The sequence below is a fragment of the Antechinus flavipes genome, chromosome 3 (assembly GCF_016432865.1).
Source record: "Antechinus flavipes isolate AdamAnt ecotype Samford, QLD, Australia chromosome 3, AdamAnt_v2, whole genome shotgun sequence".
Taxonomy (NCBI): Eukaryota; Metazoa; Chordata; class Mammalia; order Dasyuromorphia; family Dasyuridae; genus Antechinus; species Antechinus flavipes.
This window is the reverse complement of record NC_067400.1, coordinates 471479236-471497549: the sequence shown is the minus strand read 5'-3', so window position 1 is coordinate 471497549 and position 18314 is coordinate 471479236. Positions and strand designations below refer to the sequence as shown.

General features: G+C 34.8%; 1 protein-coding gene across 5 annotated transcripts in view; it reads left to right on the top strand.

The window, feature by feature from the left end:
* Nucleotides 1-18314, top strand: part of LOC127554796 (neurotrimin) — a 1375146-nt gene that overhangs the window by 789863 nt on the left and 566969 nt on the right. The gene's annotated exons all lie outside the window — the stretch shown is intronic.

The following is an 18314-nucleotide window of genomic DNA, read 5'->3' as shown; positions in this document are numbered from 1 at the left end:
TCCTAGATTGGTTGCAAATAATAATTTCTTGTGATTATAGAGCTTACGTGGTTAGCAAGCACCTTAGTTTTTTTTTTTTTTCCTTTTTGAATTTTCAATTATCCTTTTTTTCCTTGGGTTTTCATAATTCTATAATTTTTCTCACTTACATCTGATGTATACATATAATATAGATTTGTATATGTATATGTGAGCATGTATACACACATATGTATACAAATTTATATATATACACATATATAGTGATAGATAGATAGAATGATATATCCATCATATAATTTGGGTTCATAAACTCAGCATCATCCTTGTTTCCTCAGTTCTCTAATCCATCTTCCACACAGCTATCAAAATTATTTTTCTGAAGTGCAGGTCTGACCATATCATCTTTCCTACTGAGTAAACTCTAGTTGTCTGTTACCTTGAGGATCAAATATAAACTTCTTTGGCTCTTCAAAACATGGATTCTTCCTATCTGCATATTACCTCCATTCATATGGTCTGACCCTAATAGCCTAATTGCTTTTGTTCACTTGATTTTCTGCTCCCAAATTCATGCCTTTTCACTGCCTCCCCATTCCTGAAGTGTTTGCTCTCTTCACTTTTAGAGTACCTGTCTTCTTTCAGGACCCTAATAAAATTATGCCTTCTGCAGGAAGCCTTTGCTGATCATTTAGAATGATTTCTGGAATATAATACTTAAGAAATACTAGTTGACTGACTGATCACCCTAGCTGCTAATGCCTTCTACTCCAAACATTTACTGTTTGGATCTTGTATATACTTTTATATATAATATATTTTGTTTGCTTCATTCAAATGTGAAATTTTTGAGGATTGTTTCCCCACTTAATAATATTCTATTTTTTCCATATTTCTTTGACTGACTGATCACCCTAACTGCTAATGCCTTCTACTCCAAACATTTACTATTTGGATCTTGTATATACCATTTAATATATATTTTGTTTGCTTCATTCAAATGTGAAATTTTTGAAGATTGTTTCCCCACTTAATAAAATTCTATTTTTTTCCATCTTTCTTTCTTTCTTTCTTTCTTTCTTTCTTTCTTTCTTTCTTTCTTTCTTTCTTTCTTTCTTTCTCTCTCTCTCTCTCTCTCTCTCTCTCTCTCTCTCCTTCCTTCCTTCCTTCCTTCCTTCCTTCCTTCCTTCCTTCCTTCCTTCCTTCCTTCCTTCCTTCCTTCCTTTTTTTTCCCCTGAGGCAATTGGGGTTAAATGACTTGTCCAGGATCACATAGCTGGGAAGCATTAAGTGTCTGAGATCAAATTTTAACTCTGGTCCTTCTGATTTCAGGGCTGTTGATCTATCCACTGCACCAGCTAGCTGCTCCCTGCTCACTATTTCTTACAGACCATGTTTCTGTTTCATTCATACAGCACAACATGTTCAGCCACTTTCCAAATGATGCATCCCTTCAATTTCCAATTTTTTTTTCAACAACAACCAAAAAAAAATCTACTACAGACATTTTTGCACATGTTGGTCCTTTTCCCTTTTTAATGATCTCTTTGGGATACAGCTATTGTAGTGGTATTGCTGAGTCAAAGGGTATGCCCCTTTGGGAATGGTTCCAAATTGTTGGAATTAGTTCATAACTCCACCAACAATGCATTAGTGTTTAAATTTTTCCATATCTGGAGAAGGATTGGTTTTGTTTTTGTTTTTGCCTTTTATTTATATTTTCAGAACTTAGGGCAGCATTTAATTGACTGTTCAGAAGAATTGTTTAGCATACTTAATAGTATCAGATAATGAAACATGCACCACATAAACAGAGACAATAAGGGCTTTTTCTGTCTTTTCTATTTCTTGAATAACCTACATCATTTAGCTCATAGAGCTCAAGATCAAAGGGAAATAAGAGGCCTTCCAGTTATATGACCTCATTTTACAGATGATTAAGCTGAGACTTACAGAATTATAAATGACTTGTCCAGGATCATTTGGGGTGGCATTGAATGCAGATTCTCTGAATCTCACATCAGCATTTTTATTGTAGTGTATCACCGTATATATAGTCTTAAAGTTGAACCATTGTAGCATTTTGCTCCAATTGCATGGAATTTCATTTGTTTCACAGGAATCCTGTGAGTTCAGTACTAAAGATAATTTAGCCCCATATTTGAAATAAAAAAAAAACTGTGCTATATAGCTAATTAAAATAAGAGTCAGTTCTGGCCAAGTCCAAGGCAATATCCACTATGATAGTAACCCACAATATACTCTGCCCCTAAGATTGACCTTTGGCAGTGAAGAAATAGTTGCTTTGCTGGTTACCATTAATACATAATTAGAAAGAGAAAAGAAAGAATATTAGCTTAAAAGTTCTTAAAATACAGAGGAGATAGTAAGTATAAAATTGCCGCAGGAAACACTGTTTAATATATGAAAAAAATCTATATGTAATAGAGACATATAGTTTTAAATGAAATGCTATTTTTATACATTTTATATTATATATATTTATGTAACACATTAATTTTTGTAAAATTACATATTTTATAATATATTTCATATTTATATATTATATATTTACATGATTATTTTGCTAATAATTATTAGTTCATAATAAAAAAATAAAACAAATAAATAATCAGTTGTGAATAGTGCTCTGGGGCTTCAAAAAATATACCAAGATATGGTATGATTCTCATCTTTAATAAAAAGAGATGCATTAGAGAAGATATTTATTCCCTCTACTATGTAGAAGTTAGTCTATCATGGAGAGTATAGGACCAGGAAAGACGGATAAGGTTATTCTACATAAAAGTTGTATATATTTAAGTTAACTTTTACCCCTAAGTAAAAATTATCTTTGAAGATTTTCTTCTCACTATCAGTATTTTGACTGCTCAATTTGAAGTCTGTGAACTTCCCACTAGAAGGCCAAATGAAATGCTTAGTATCAGTACAATCTTATAGCTGATATGGCAAGAAGGGATTTCAAACAAATTTTATATAATATTTCAAAGATGACTCTTTCTCACAAAACAAAATGAGAATGTAGCAAAAAGGGATTTATGATAGTATAGAAGACTAACTAGAAAGATGGGAAGAGTTTCAAGAAATGATCATGGAAATATGGAAGCATAAGGTAGAAAGGGACCTTCAAAAGTTGTATAATCCAAAGTTCACCATTAAGTTCAAAGCATTTATGATATTATGGAAAGAGCATTGCAATGGTGAGCCTGAACACTTGGGTTCAAATCCTCATTCTACCACTGCTAGTTGTAGGATTTGACTAACATTTAATTTTGTACCTCAGCCTTCTTGTCCATTCTATCTTTAAGATTCTATAATTATTATGATTCATAGAAAGGGACGATGGAATTCAATTTAAGAAAACCTGAGTTCAAATTCCATCTCTAAAGCATTTGTTTATTTTTAATTCAATATGTAATCTTTTAAGTTAATTTACTAGGAAACTTCCCTCTCAAACCACATTTTGAGAACATTCAATTTGCTGGGCACATATATACATACATATACATATATATGTATGTATATAAAAAAAGAGAGAGAAAAAATGTCCTATTTTTGCCATGAAACACAGAATACAGCTTATTTTTTAAATGATAGGTTTTTTTTTTAAAGACTTTTAAAAAGACTTCACAACTTGGCTTGTTTTGTTAAGATGTTCAATACTGTTACCAAGAGAAATTCAAATACTTATTCAATTAAAAAAACAAAACACATCCTATCTGTGAATCATAATTAAGTCCCTTACCCAGTCTGATCAATTTCAGTTCAGTCATGACTTTTATGATCCCTTTTGAGGTTTTCTTTCTTTGAAAAAAAAAGTTAAAGTAATATTTTATTTTTCCAAATGCATGCAAAGATAGTTTTCAACATTTGACTTTGGAAACCAATGTGTCCCAGATTTTTCCCTGTCTCTCCCTCCCTTCTCCCTCTCAAAACATCAAGCAATCTGATATAGGTTAAATGTAGGCAGTTCTTCTAAACATATTTCCATATTCATCATGCTGCACAAGAAGAAATCTAATCAAAAGGGGAAAAATGAGAAATAAAAAAACCCAAGCAAACTAACAAAAAAGGTGAAAATACTATGCTTTGATGCACATTCAGTCTCTATAATTCTCTCTCTGGATGCAGATGGCACTTTCTATCACAAGGCTATTATTTTGATTCACATCATTGTTGAAAAGAGTCAAATTCACCACAGTTGATGATCACATAATCTTGTTACTATGTACAATGTTCTCTGGGTTTTAAGCTCATTTCACTTAGCATCAATTTATGTAAGTCTCTTCAAGCCTTTCTGAAATCAGCCTGCCCATTATCTTCATATACCACAACTTATTCATCCATTCTCTAACTGATGGATATCCACTCCATTTCCAGTTCCATATCACTACAAAAAGGGCTTCTACAAACGTTTTTGTGCATGTACATCCTTTTTCATTTGGAGTTTTATTGACAAGGATACTGGCATGGTTTGCCTTTTTATTTCCCAGCTCCCTTAACAGATAAGGAAACAGACAGAGTTAACAACTTGCCCAGGATTACATAGATAGTGACTGTCTGAAGCCAGATTTGAACTCAAAAAGACAAGACTTCTTGACTTCAGGCCTAGTACTCTATCCACTGCTTCCTCATATATAAAATAGAGACAATGATACCTGCTCTAGCGATCTCAAATAGTATTTTGATGCTACATTAGAATTTGTATTAAATATTTTTAATTGAAAATGCTGTTCAGTGGCAGTTATCATGATTGCTGCTATCATAAACCATCATCAAAATTATTATAGGAGTTCAAAGTCTATCATTATAAGAGAACTATATTATTTATTTTTGTTGTTAAACATCAAAAAAGGGCCTCTACCATCAAAAATATAGTCTAATTAGAAAGTTAGAACATATGCATTTTCATATGTAAAAAAGATAGTTCATATATAAGCCTTCTTTAAAAAAATCTATAGAGAAGGAAATTCTATACATTTTCCATATTTCTCGACTTTAAAAAAAAAAACAACACTTTTATCATTAGGGCAATCCTCTTAAACTTCTAAATGAAACTTGGCCGCCTACAATTTAATTACCACTGTCAGAAAGAATAAAAGTAGAAGTAATATCTTTGGAAAACATACTGCTGATTAACATAAGAGAAATAATGAAGCAATACTGATGGTGGTGATAATTTATTACTTAATAAGCATATGCTGATCATCCCTAAGTGCTCTCTGGAAGAGCCCAGGAGATATATTCTCTATGGTCATGAAATGTTCTTGGAAATCTTTGATCTATTTTAACTTACTGAATTTTAGGGATCCGCAGAAGTCACTTTTAGCCATTAGGACCTTTGGATTGGTAAAAAATGGAGCCATCGCTGATGAGAACATCCATAGCCTCTTAAAATCAGAGGCTGGAAAATGAAGCAAAATCTATCAATAAATAAATTAAGAAGCAAATAGAATTAATAAATAAATAGGGTGAGCAAAAAACCGGTGCAAAAGCACCCGCTAGATCAAGTAATGTCAGCTTTTCTCTCAGCTTTTCCTCCCCAGCGCCAACTGTCACTAATTTAACTAACGTTTTGTAAATAAATGTGGCACTCGGACAGCTGTCAGCGCGCCTGCTATAAACACTCCTTTTGTCACTGAAAGCTGGCAGTGCCACTCTGTTTCCCCTGCAAATGCAGCCGGCACTGCCAGTTGGCTCCTGGATCCAGGACTGTCAGAAAAATACATGGAGACCAAAGGCTGAGAGATGGAGGGCCTTGCACCGGGCCCTACACAAACATACTTCCAATTGCCAACAGTTTGGAGAAGGCCAGTCCTTGTTTCCAAACTTTGTCAATTTTTTCACCAACTTTACTTATCAGACCTCTTCCTACTGACCTCCTGGCAAAGTCAAAAAGTGCGTTTTTTTAACTCACCTTACTTGACAGCATAAAGATTCATGTCTTACTTTCTTCTGGGAAACTTGGTACAGCCACTTACATTAAAAAATCTTGTTATCTAGGCCAGTGTTATGCTTCACCACCAAATACACTTTTTCTACTCTATCTGCTAGATAATTACTCTGTATCATGTAGCTAAATTTTTTCTTGGCCTAAGCTTATTGCGGGAAGTAAGATAGATGTCTTTGGATTCTGCATTAAGTCTCTCAGGGCCAATTAAGCTACCTGTTATTAAGTTGCTGCCTTAGTTCACCCCATTTGCTTATAGAGCAAATACAGCGTCCACTGGTTCCTAACACTTACACATGGAGAAATTAATCAGCACGCATTTATTAAGTGCCTTCTATATGTCTGGTGCTTTGCTAGGCACCAGGGATAAAAGTACAACTAAAAAAAAAATTCTTATTCACATTAAGTTTATATTTTAACAAAGAAAGATAAGCAGTTATAAAAATATATAGTATAATATAAAATTAATAAAAATAAACATTAAGTTTACATATACAAAGTAGTTCAAGACAAGGTAGTTTGGGAGGGTGGGCACTAGCGGTAGGAAGAAATTGGGAAGTCTTCATAAAGAATATGGTGCTTATCTGGTTCTTAAAGGAAGAGAGGGATTCTCTGAGAGAGAAGTAAGGAGTTAATGTATTTCAGGCATGGTGGTTAGCTGGTACAGTCATAGAATGGGAGATGGAATGAAGTATGAGAGGAGGACAAAGAAAGTGAATTTGGCTAGATTTAGAGTGTAGGGGAGGAGTCATGTCCATTGAATCTAGAAATAAAATGATGTCAAATTGTGAAGAGTTTTCAAAGCAAACTGAGGAGCAGTATAATTATATTTGGTCCTAGAGGTGTGAAGAACTCGACCAATTAGAGAAATGTTATTTGTATTTTTTTTATATATTTTGGGGACATGCTTGCGGATTAGTATATTGAGGTTTAAAAATAAAGAATCACATAATTTCAGACTCCAATTCCAAGCTGCATCTGACCAAGAAGCCCTTCTACAAAATTGTGAATTAAGTCATCATCCAGTCTCCAATTGGGGACCCTCATGAAGGAGAATGAAGAGCCCATTCTGCTTTTGAATATACTGTATTCTTTAGGTTTTTTTCTTTTTCTTCCATGAATGTATGTTCATATCTACTATGTGCAAGGCATGATACTATCTTTTGGGTTTGCAAATGCAAAAAAGGATATAGTTTTAATTTATGGAGCTTATTTTCTATTCAATAGGATACATATGTAGACACGTGGACAATTTAAAGAGAAACTATGAACAAGTGGAAGGAGTGAGAGATATTGAATGAAAGGTATCACCTGAGCTGAGCAATAAAGACAGCCAGGGATTCTAAGAGATGAAGATAAAGAAGAAATTCATTCTAAACTTGAGGGACAGATACTCTGCGTGAAACATAGAATGTTGAGTTAGGGAAACAGTTATTATATCTATATGGAAGGTCTATAGAGTTCATAAGTGGATATTATATGGAACATAATGAAAAAATAGTCTGTAACTAAACTATGGATGGTCTTAAACATAAGGTTTTTACCCTAGAAGCAATAGGGTGCCACAAAAGATTTTTTAGCACAATAGTGACGAAGTCAAATCTCAGTCTTTGGCAGACTTAGGCAACAGTATGAATGAAGGCTTGAAGAGGAAGCAGACCAGAAGTGGAGAGATCAATTATGAAGGTATTTCAATAGTTCAGTTCCACAGTAAATGAAGATCTGATCCAAGTAGTGACTGTGTGAATAAAGAGAAGGGACACATTTAAGAGATTGTGGAGATAGAATTACGAAGACTTTCCAACTAATTGGAATGTAGAAAGAGTGGGAAGAGTAGAAAGTTACTATGAATTTTGTAAATTTAAGTTCATTCTAAGGATATCGATATCAAAATGAATTAGTTTTAGATGATAAAAAGATAAATTTTAGAAAAGAGAGAACATATTCTATTGTAAGTACTTTGAGTTTGACATGCCAACAGGAATAGAAGTGGAAATGTCCACCATGTAGTTGGTTTTGAAGATCTAAGTTGAAAAAGAGCTTATGACTGGATCTACTGGTTTGGAAACTATATAATTAAGATGAATCTATGAGAACTGGTTATGTCATCAAGAAAGAAAAGAGAGGCTCAGGACAAATCATTAGGGGGAATTCACATTTGAGATTGGGCAAGAGATAAATGATGATCCTGCAAAGGTGACTAAAAATAAAGATTCAGTCAGATTAGAAGGAAAAACAAGAAAAAAATTATCTGTGTCTTCCAAGTAAAAAGTGATAGTGTCCAAGAAAATTGGATGTTTGCCAATGCAAATAGCCACAGAGAGGTCAAGAATGAAAAAGGATTCAGAAGGAGTCATTAGAATTAGCAATCATTAGTAAATTTTGAGTAAAGCAATCAGATCATTGGTAAAGTTTGAAACCAAATTATAGGGTATTGAGAATTGGGGCATTTGAGAAAGTAGAGACAATGAGTATAAACAACTTTACTTTTTAAGAGTTATAAAAGAGAGGGTGAAAAATATTTTAAATAGAATGGTAGAATTAAAGAAAAAATAAACTTTTAAAGAATGGAAAACCCCAGGTATGTTTGTAAATATCAGGAGAGAGGCCATTAAATAAAAGGGAATTGAATATTGGAAAGGCATAAGGAGAAGCATGCTTTCAAAAGATTTGGAATCCTTTCAAAGGAATATAGTCAAGGGAATAATTAGAGAAGGGGAAAAAAACTAACTCAGCGAATAGAGCAAAATAAGAGAATGGGATCTTTTAAGGAAAAAATAAGTGGATTTTAAGGTATGCAGGGGAGGATAATAGAGGATGGCTTTAATAATTTCAGTAATATGAGAGACAAGGTCTTCTGCTAGATAGAAAGAATCAGAGGTCAGGAAGAAGAAAGTCTGTTAACAGCTACTGCAGGGAGCTTGATAGCATGTCAGTCAAGAAAGAATAAAGAGATTGTCACCAGTGAGGTCCCAATTTTGATTAACTCGCATTAGCCTGTATTTGACCCAGTCAGGAAGCGATGTGATTTCATCTAATGGTATTTGGTAGTATGTGAGGATGAACAGAGAGGACAGGTAGGGGGGCCAAACTAAGATTAGTGCTTGACAGGGCATACATGGCAATAGGGCAGAGGAAAAAGAGATTCAAAAGTAAGAGAGAGGCTGTAGTTGAGCTGGTTAACTTTAGGATAAACCTTTAGGATAAACTCTGGTGAAAATAAGGTGAAGTCAGAGCTAAAGGATTAGACTGAGAAAATGAGGATGAATAGAAGGACTAAAGGCCATGGTAAAGGAAAAACATATTCAGGCAAAAGTAAGCAGCAGGAAAGATGGATAAATGGGAGATTATCATCTGAGTGAAGAATTTCAGAGTTTAAGCTCCCAGAATAGATTCATGACCATCCCCATGTGAGGGTGAGGTAGAATGAAGGTGTAATTGGTAGAAGTTGATGAGTTTGATACACATTAGTAACTTTGACAACTTTGATAAACTGGGAAGCAGAAAAGCAGTGGAGTATAGTGGATATTGTACTGAACTAGGAAGAGAGATGATCTGCCTTTGTATCCTGCCTCGGGTAATTACTAGTTGTGTTAATCTTTGACAAGGATTAATCACTCTGAACCTCAGCTTCCTTATCTATAAAATGGGAATAATTGCCCTTGCCTCATACAGTTTTGTGAGGATCAAATGAATTATCACATGTAAAGCACTTTCTAAGGTTGAGAGATAGACTGAGTCAATCAGCAAAATTTTAACAAGAGTAAGACATCTAAGGTATTTATTATAGGTACACAAAATGAGAGTGCTTATAAAAATATGTAAAATTTGCATTGATTTTCCTAAGCATATTCCTTTAAAATACGGAGAGGGTTATGTATTCTTGCCCTGGGGATAAAATTTGCTAGCTCTAATGCTGCAGCTAGATACTTTTTTCCTTGAGCAAAAAAAGAAAATAACCAGACAGATTGCAGATTATAGTTATGAAGACCTGAACTGGGCAATATAAATAAATAGAATAAACTTCAAAAGGGAAAAAAAGGTTGATTAGTGATGGTGGTAAAGGTATGATCTGGAAATGGCAATGAGAAATAAAATGGATGCTCATTTCTCTTTCTTAGCAGAGTGTTGGAGTGTTTAGAACACATACACTTAGAATTCAAAATAATAATTGATATGTATATAAGGTTTGCAAATAAAGTATTATATGAAATCTCAGGTGTAGAATTTGGAGAGTGTCAAATTATCAAGGTACTCATTAGCTTAAAGTTTCAGAGAAGGTTTTTGGAGATAGTAGGACCTGAGTCAGAATTTTAAAATCTGAGAGGAATTAAATAGGCAGTTTCAGTGGGGAGATTAGGGATTAGCTCTAAAGCATAGGAGATAACATGGACAAAGGTATGGAAATGGAAATGGAAAATTCCCATGTTATGATATCGAAAATGGTGAGTCATCCATAGTTTAACACTAGAGAAAAATGAACATATAGGGTAGTACTAAATTGTGAAAGTTTTCAAAATCAGGCTAAAGTTCATAAATTTAGTTTTTATAATTCACATACTTGGAATATGTTGTTCAGTCATTTTGCACTCTTCATGATTCCCTTTTGGGATTTTTTTTTTGGCAATACACTAGAGTGGTTTATCATTTCCTTGTCCAGTTCCTTTTATGCATGAGGAAATTGAGGGAAACAGTTAAGTGACATCCCAGGATCTAGACTAGTAAGTGTCTAAGACCTGATTTGAATTTAGGGAAGATGAATCTTCCTGCCTTCAGACAGGATATTCCATTCACTATACCACTTAACTCTCCATGTGGAATACATTCTCTGATAATACCAGTAACTGAATGAAGTATTACTATAAAAAGCTTATTTACAAAGTAAACTTCTTTACTTATTTATATAAATTATTGAAGTCTTCATTTTTAGCATATGATTAATTTAAATGTTATTACTTTCAGATTTATATTTCACCCCCACCCTCTGCCTCAGTCCCAGGTTTTAGATGAATTATGGACTGTTTCAATAGGTGGGCCAAAGACAATCAGTTATTAAGACCATCTTGTTTAGGGAAAAGCATAATAAAGGATAGATGAGAATAGATGGACAGAGAAGATGGTGAATGGAGGGCAATAAAGAGTAGAATATGTGCATTAGGGAGAGAATACTGAGATTTTGCTCTCTCCTTATATTCATGATGTCATATCTTTTAGTATCTCAGTTCTGATAATCTCTAGTGTAGATTAAGATATTGAACATTACTGGCTCAAGAGAGGCTAGAAGAAATAATCCTTCCCCCTCTTTATTTTATGTCATGTGTCTTCTTTACTACTGAAAAAATGCAGAACTTGTGCATTTTCACGCTGGAATAGTCAGCAGTTTGTGTGTGTGCATGTGTGTATGTGTTTTAATGCCCTGTTAGCAATTAATAATTCCTTTTAATAAATGCAATGAAAAAGAATCATTATTGGGCTCATGCTTTAATTGAATTAATAATTCATTTTCACTATTAATGTTTTTTTAATATTCTGTGTATTATTTCTTGTTCTATTAGACAGATATGACAAGGAGATAAAATGTGGGGGTACACAGGGAATGTATGTGGATCCAGTTCTCTTTATAATGCATGGGAAACTGACAACCATCAGTATAAAAGATATGTATGTTGCAATAGGAGGTCAGAAGAGACCATGATGCCTTTATATCACTGGAGGTGGGGGGGGGGAAGAGGAGGGGGAGGAAAGTGACTGAGGGAAAAAAAGCGACTGAGGCCATTTGAATTGTTTCTTGGAAATAAAAGGACAGTTATGGATGGAGTTCCTAAAGCATGAAAAGGAACTTTCCTAAGCATCTGGTCCAGAATCATATGACCTCCAGATTAGCAACACCTCTTCTCCCAGATAGGGCATAGAACTGTCAAATACATAAATCCCTCAAGAAAACAAGAATCTTTTCCTGAGCTCTGATAACTTGTTTCAGTGACATATAAACTCTAAATAGGCATAGCACATATTATGTTGCCATGACTAATGGTGTTTCACAATTACATTGCTGAAATATATTATAACCAGACTGTGTCACAGCAAAGGAAATCCTACTGTGATACTCTGTTCTTCCCCTCCCAGATGGCTTCTTTTCTGTTTCCTCTTCCAATGGTTTCAACTTTATTCTTATTAGCTCTGTATCAGTGGAATTAATGCTATTTCACCTATAAGTCACATTTTCATAGAACTAATTAGATGGCATATGACCACTGTCAGGAATTCCCTTATAAATAGTACAAATGAGTTGTCTCTTTATTTCAAATGACTTCCTATCCTCATTGAATACTTTTATTCAATGTGTCATTCATTTTGATCTGCCTGATTTTTCAGCTATGGCAAGTGGTAGGAGGTAGGGGATGTGAATTAAACTTTCTAGAGATAGTTCAGCAAAGAGCCTCAGGGACAGAGAAAATACTGGGTCTCATAAGTTTTGGGTAGGCAATTCTCTTTGTCTTCTGGGTTCTCTGAGTAAGAGCCATGGGCAAAAACTAAGGCAAGTGTTGGTCAACATTTATGAGGAGTGATGGGCAACGCTGTCACAAATTGCATGACATGAAACTACTTAATGCTTTCTTGCTCCTGGCATGAAATTTAGTTTTTGCTGCCCTGTTTTTTTTTTTATTGTGCAGACATCTGATTCTTGAAGGCTAATTTGTGGTGTTTTTCTGCCTCCAAAACAAGTTTTGTTATTAACTTATTTTTGCTGCCTTTCAAAAACACAGAAGAGAAAGTTTTATCATTTGTGGATGTAAGAGGTAGGATTTTTTGAAAATACTTGCCTGCCCTTGATCTATCCATCCCTTCAAGTTGTAGATTTCATGAATACATCATGAAGAGATATAGTTGATTGAGAGAAAATGGTGCCATACAGGAGACAGGAATTGGAGGTAAAAGTTTGATCAGAGATAGACTGTTAATTAGACTCTTGAGACAGGTTAATTCCAGTGTTCTCCATTTTTCTCTTTTGCACTTCATCCTTTCCCTGACAAATTCAAAAGAAGCTGACCTGAAGAAGAATGTGTATAGTGAGAAAGATCTATTTGTTCAAAGTTTGTGCTCATGTCATCTCACTTCTAAGAATATCTCCCACATGTTTTGCCTCATTTTATGGATGATGCTATTCTGATAAGTCATACAAAAGCCCGCAATAATCTTTCCTTTCTGCATTAAATCCTCACCTCGAAACCCTGTCTAGATACTTCCCTTGATGTCCTCTCTTTATTTTTGTTTCTCATATAAAGGGCTACCTATAACTACAGTGGTGTTCCACTAATAGATAATATAATGGAATTTTTAAAGTGTAACAAAATGCCATCCATTTCCTATGTGTGTGCTTCCAGGGGAAGCTAAAAGAGACGGCTTAGAGAAGATAAAATAAGTAAAGACAGTAATTGATGTAAATAGTTAAATAAATATTTTAAAGTTTACAATGCCTGGGGTGGGAAGGTCTGTGTTTACTATTATGCCCTCTGTGTATTATGAATAATAAGTGCCCACATGTGCAATCAATGTAAAAAGTACTGAGTTGCAATAAAAAAAATAAGTTATTATTGGCTACTAACTTCATGGTGGTAAAGGACATTTTGTCTTAATCCTTTCATTATGTAGATGAGGAATTGAGGCCCAGTGAATTTTAGTGATTTAATCAAGATCAGACATCATATATAGTAAAGCCAAGTTTTGAATTCAGGTTTCCTAACCCCAAAGCAGGGTTTCCCTTTTTTTTTTTTATCACAGTGCTTCCTTATATATCTGTGCACAGTGATAACTAACTTAACCTTTCAATTAATTTAAACCACACACTTTTTTGTTACTTAACAATGGCAAAGTGTCTAGAGGGTTTATGAAAGTCCTTTGATCTCACTTCCTGGTAGAGAAAGACGACTCTGGATTTTCACTGTCCATGATAGCATTGGCTGCTACTACCAAGATGGAAAGACCCATCAAAAAATGTGTTTTGTACCTTAAGATAAGCCTCATGAAGTTTGGGGAGATGTGTAACCAAATTATCTAAAAAGGTTATGAGTATTTTAGCCACAGCAAATCTCAAAGACCATAACCATTTGTAGCAAGCCTGCTTTATCAATGGAGACGATACCTATACAAGTCTGTCATAGATCCTTAATGCTTTGAAAGTAAGTTGTCCTGATGAAAAGAGCCATTTGCATCCAGAGAGAGGACTATGGAATATGGATCACAGCATAGTATTGTAACATTTTGTTGCTTGTTTATTTGTTTTTCATTTTTTTCCTTTTTATCTGATTTTTCTAGCACAGCATAAAATGTGGAAATATAGAAGAATTTAGAAGAATTGCACATGTTCAATCTTTATTGGATTACTTGATATCTAGGGGAGGGATGAAATTGGGAGGGAGGGAGAAAAAATTGGAACACAAGGTTTTACAAGACTGGAAGCTGAAAATTATTTTTGCACTTATTTTGAAAAATAAAAAAGCTATTTTTTTAAAAGAAAGCAAGTTGTCCTACAACATTTCTAAAAAATTCTAGGTCTTTGGAGAGCAGAATCTCATTAATTCTTACTTTAATCAGGTTTAATGGAAATGATATATTGCTGGACTAGAAGCTGAAAAAGTCACCAAATCATAGAATCTCACTGATGGAAGAGACCTTAATGACCATCTAATTTCTACGTATAGCCCAAAAAATCATTCTCACATCAGCCCAGTCAACTAGAAACCTTCAAGTCTTTGGTTGAAGACATCTAGAGAAAAACCCACTACCCTTGAAGATGTCCTATTCCACTTTTAGATATTTCTGACTTTTATGGAATCTTTCATAGAATTAACCTTTGATTTGCTTCTTTGAAACATCTCTTATTGGTCCTAATTCTGCTTTCTGTCACTAAAAAGCCCTACAAACAATATTCCTTTTTCACATGATAACCCATCAAATACCTATCAAAATTAGTCATCATATGCTTCCTGAGGATTCTTTTCTGTGATCCAAACATTCCCAGGTCTTCTTTGTGCTGTTTGATTTTAATTCAGTTCATTTTCTTAGTTGTCAGAGTCATAACTACAAATTATAACAACAGTAGCAGATTCAGGTGGTCAGGATGTAGGGAGAGGCAGAAGTGAGGGGAAGACAGTCTGGTTGACTTAAGCAGGGCCTATTACAATTTTTCTATCTGTGACCCCCTTTTTATCCAAGGCATTTTTATGTGACCTCAGGCATATAGATATATAAAATAGGTATACAAATCAAATATTTACTGATAATAAATCATAATTTCATGACCCTCACATTCAGTTATTTAAAAAGTTTGGAATGGGGCAGCTAGATGGTACAGTGGCAGAGCACTGGCCCTGAAGTCAGGAACACCTAAATTCAAATCTGGCTTTGGACACTTAATACTTCCTAGCTTTGTGATCCTGGGTAAGTCATTTAATCCCAATTACTCACTCAAAATAAAAAAAAAAAAGAACAAAAAAGAAGCCTTGGACTAAAGGGGAGATTGATGAACTCTTGGGCCAGATCTGGGTGTCTGCATGGTTCTAGAGCTAATAAGGACTTTTTACATTTTAAAATAAAATTTAATGTATTCAAAAATGTAGAAAAAAACACCCAACAATCCAATATGCTTAGCTCACCAGCTACACAGAATCAGGCCAACACTTGTGGATTCTATGGTCTGACTACTTTGTAATGTAGAGGTAGACTATAAAAAGAGGTCGTGAGAATTGAGGAGCTTGAGAAACTGGGAGACCAGGGTATTGGAAAGGGAAGCGATTATAATAGAAGTAGAAAAAATACTATTAGCTAGGTACTGAGCTTGTTGAGAAGAGTGACCTGGGGTTTCAGAGATCACAGAAGTGGGGATCTGGAAAGAAAACATCTAGATACCATCATATTGACAGTATGGGACTTACAAGTCAGGAGGACCTGAATGCAATTTCTTCCTCAGGCACTAGCTGTAGGATCTGGGCAAGTCAGGATCTGGGCAAATCACTTTCTAGTCAGGTGCCTCAGTTTCCTCATCTGAAAAATAGGGACATTAATAACACCTTTCATAGAATTGGGAGGATCAAATGAAATTTATGTTAAAGTGTTTTGCAAACCTAAAAGTCAAGATAAATGATAGATTTTTAAAAAAACTTATTTATAAGGAGGCAAAGATATTGCTGAGCAAAGAGGAGGTTGAAATTGAAAGTGGGGACCAATAAATATACAAACTTTTTATTGTCCTCTGTGTAAAAATATAGCAGAACAGCTGTTTTTTGAGAGAGAGTCAAAAAATGTGATATCAACAAAAGAAGAAAGCGGAGTTTCAGTGAAAAAATTGGATAAGGAAAGAAAAGAAAAAAAATGCTAACACAAGATAAGGATATAGATTATAGATTTATATTTAGAAAGTATATTTTGTATTATTCAATTGCTTTCAGTCATGTCTGACTTTGTGACCTCTTTTGGGGTTTTTTAAGAAGAGTGGTTTGCCATTTCTTTCTCTAGTTTATTTTGCAGATGAGGAAAGTGAGGCAACTTACCTAGTATCACACAACTAGTAGCTGTCTGGGGTCAGATTTGAACTCAGGGTGATGAGTCTTTCTGACTTCAGATCCAGCAGCACTCTATCCACTGTACCACCTAGCTGCCCCGGAAAGGATATTGGGGATCATGTAATCTTATTCTTTCATTTTATTTTTGAAGAAACTGAGGCTCAGAAAAGATTTCAATTCCACTCCTCTGATTCAAAATTCAGCAATCTCTCCACTGTAACCTTTCATCAAAAGATGTAGTAGAAAAGGAGGACAGCTTTATAGCCCCTTTTCAGAAAAAAAAAAAAAAAAAAAAAAAAAAAAAAAACTAGAAAGACTTGCATGTACTGATGCACAGTGAAGTAAGCAGGATTAGGAGAACATTGTACACAGTAACAGTAATATTGTACAATTGTGCCATTCTCCTCAGCAATAACATGATCCAAGACAGTCCCAATAAACTCATGTTGAAGTAAGCTATCCACCTCCAGAGAAAGAACTGATGCTATCTGAAACAGATTATGGCATGTTTTTTTCTCTGTCTCTGTTTCTCTCTCTCTCTCTGTTTCTCTCTCTCTCTCTCTCTCTCTCTCTCTCTCTCTCTCTCTCTCTCTCTTTCTCTCTCTCTTTCTCTGTCTCTGTCTCTCTCTCTCTCCTCTCTCTCTCTGTCTCTCTCTCTCCTCATTTTATTCCCTTCTTCTCTCCCTGCTTCCTTCCCTTCTTCATTCCCTCCCTCCTTCTGTTCCTTCCTTCCTTCCTTCCTTCCTTCCTTCCTTCCTTCCTTCCTTCCTCCTTCCTTCCTTCCTTTCTTTTTCTTTTTATTTGAGTCTTCTTGCTCAAAATGACTAATATGAAAATTTTTTCATTATTATTGTATATATATATATATATATATATATATATATATATATATATATATATATATATAACCTATATCGGATTGCTTATTGTCTCAAAGAAGGGGGGCAGGGAGGGAAAGAAAAGCATAGAATTTGGAAGTCAAAATTTTTTTATTAGAAGGTAAAGAGAAAGAAAAAAAGAGAGACAGACAGAGAAGAGAGAGAGAGAGAGAAGAGAGAGAGAGAGAGAGAGAGAGAGAGAGAGAGAGAGAGAGAGAGAGAGAGAGATTTTAACTGTAAAGGACTATTTACTATGAAAGTGAAGTGGAGTAGTGACCAAAATGCACAGGGGCAAGATAGCTTTAACTCTGATCCTATCCCTAACCCTTGTACACTTTCACTGACATTAGATTCCTGAGTGGAATTATTCCTCAAGCTAGATGACTCTTCGGGAGCATATTATCAGAAGGCAATTCAATTCCTTTGACATCTTGATGGTCAGGTACCCAGAAGAGGGGTATGATATCCAGGAGTCCATAGGGTAATAATAGTCAGGGAGAGGAGGGAAGAAAGTATATTGATCAGTCTATGGGCAGGGTCTGTGAAAAGGAGGGAGTGGGAAGGGTAGAAAGCATTTGCCCAAGAGGAAGAATTTGGCATCCTAGGCTAACAGCATGAAGAGCAGAGTTCTCATTGCCCTATGCTCATTCTAGATGTGCTAACTGCATTTCTCTGGACACCATGCCTTTTGTCACTCATATTGCTAAGATGTATTGTTTTGAATTGCATCCTATACTATAGGTGTAGCCTGACTTGACTACAACAAGGTTATTCCTTTTTTAGACTTGGGAAGCATGACTCTTTTAATGTAGCCTTGTTGACTACATATTGTTGACTCTTATTCACCTTTCAATCTAGTAACCCCTAGATCTTTTTTGATATATACTGCTCTCTAGCCATGCCTCCTCCATTTTTATTTATCAA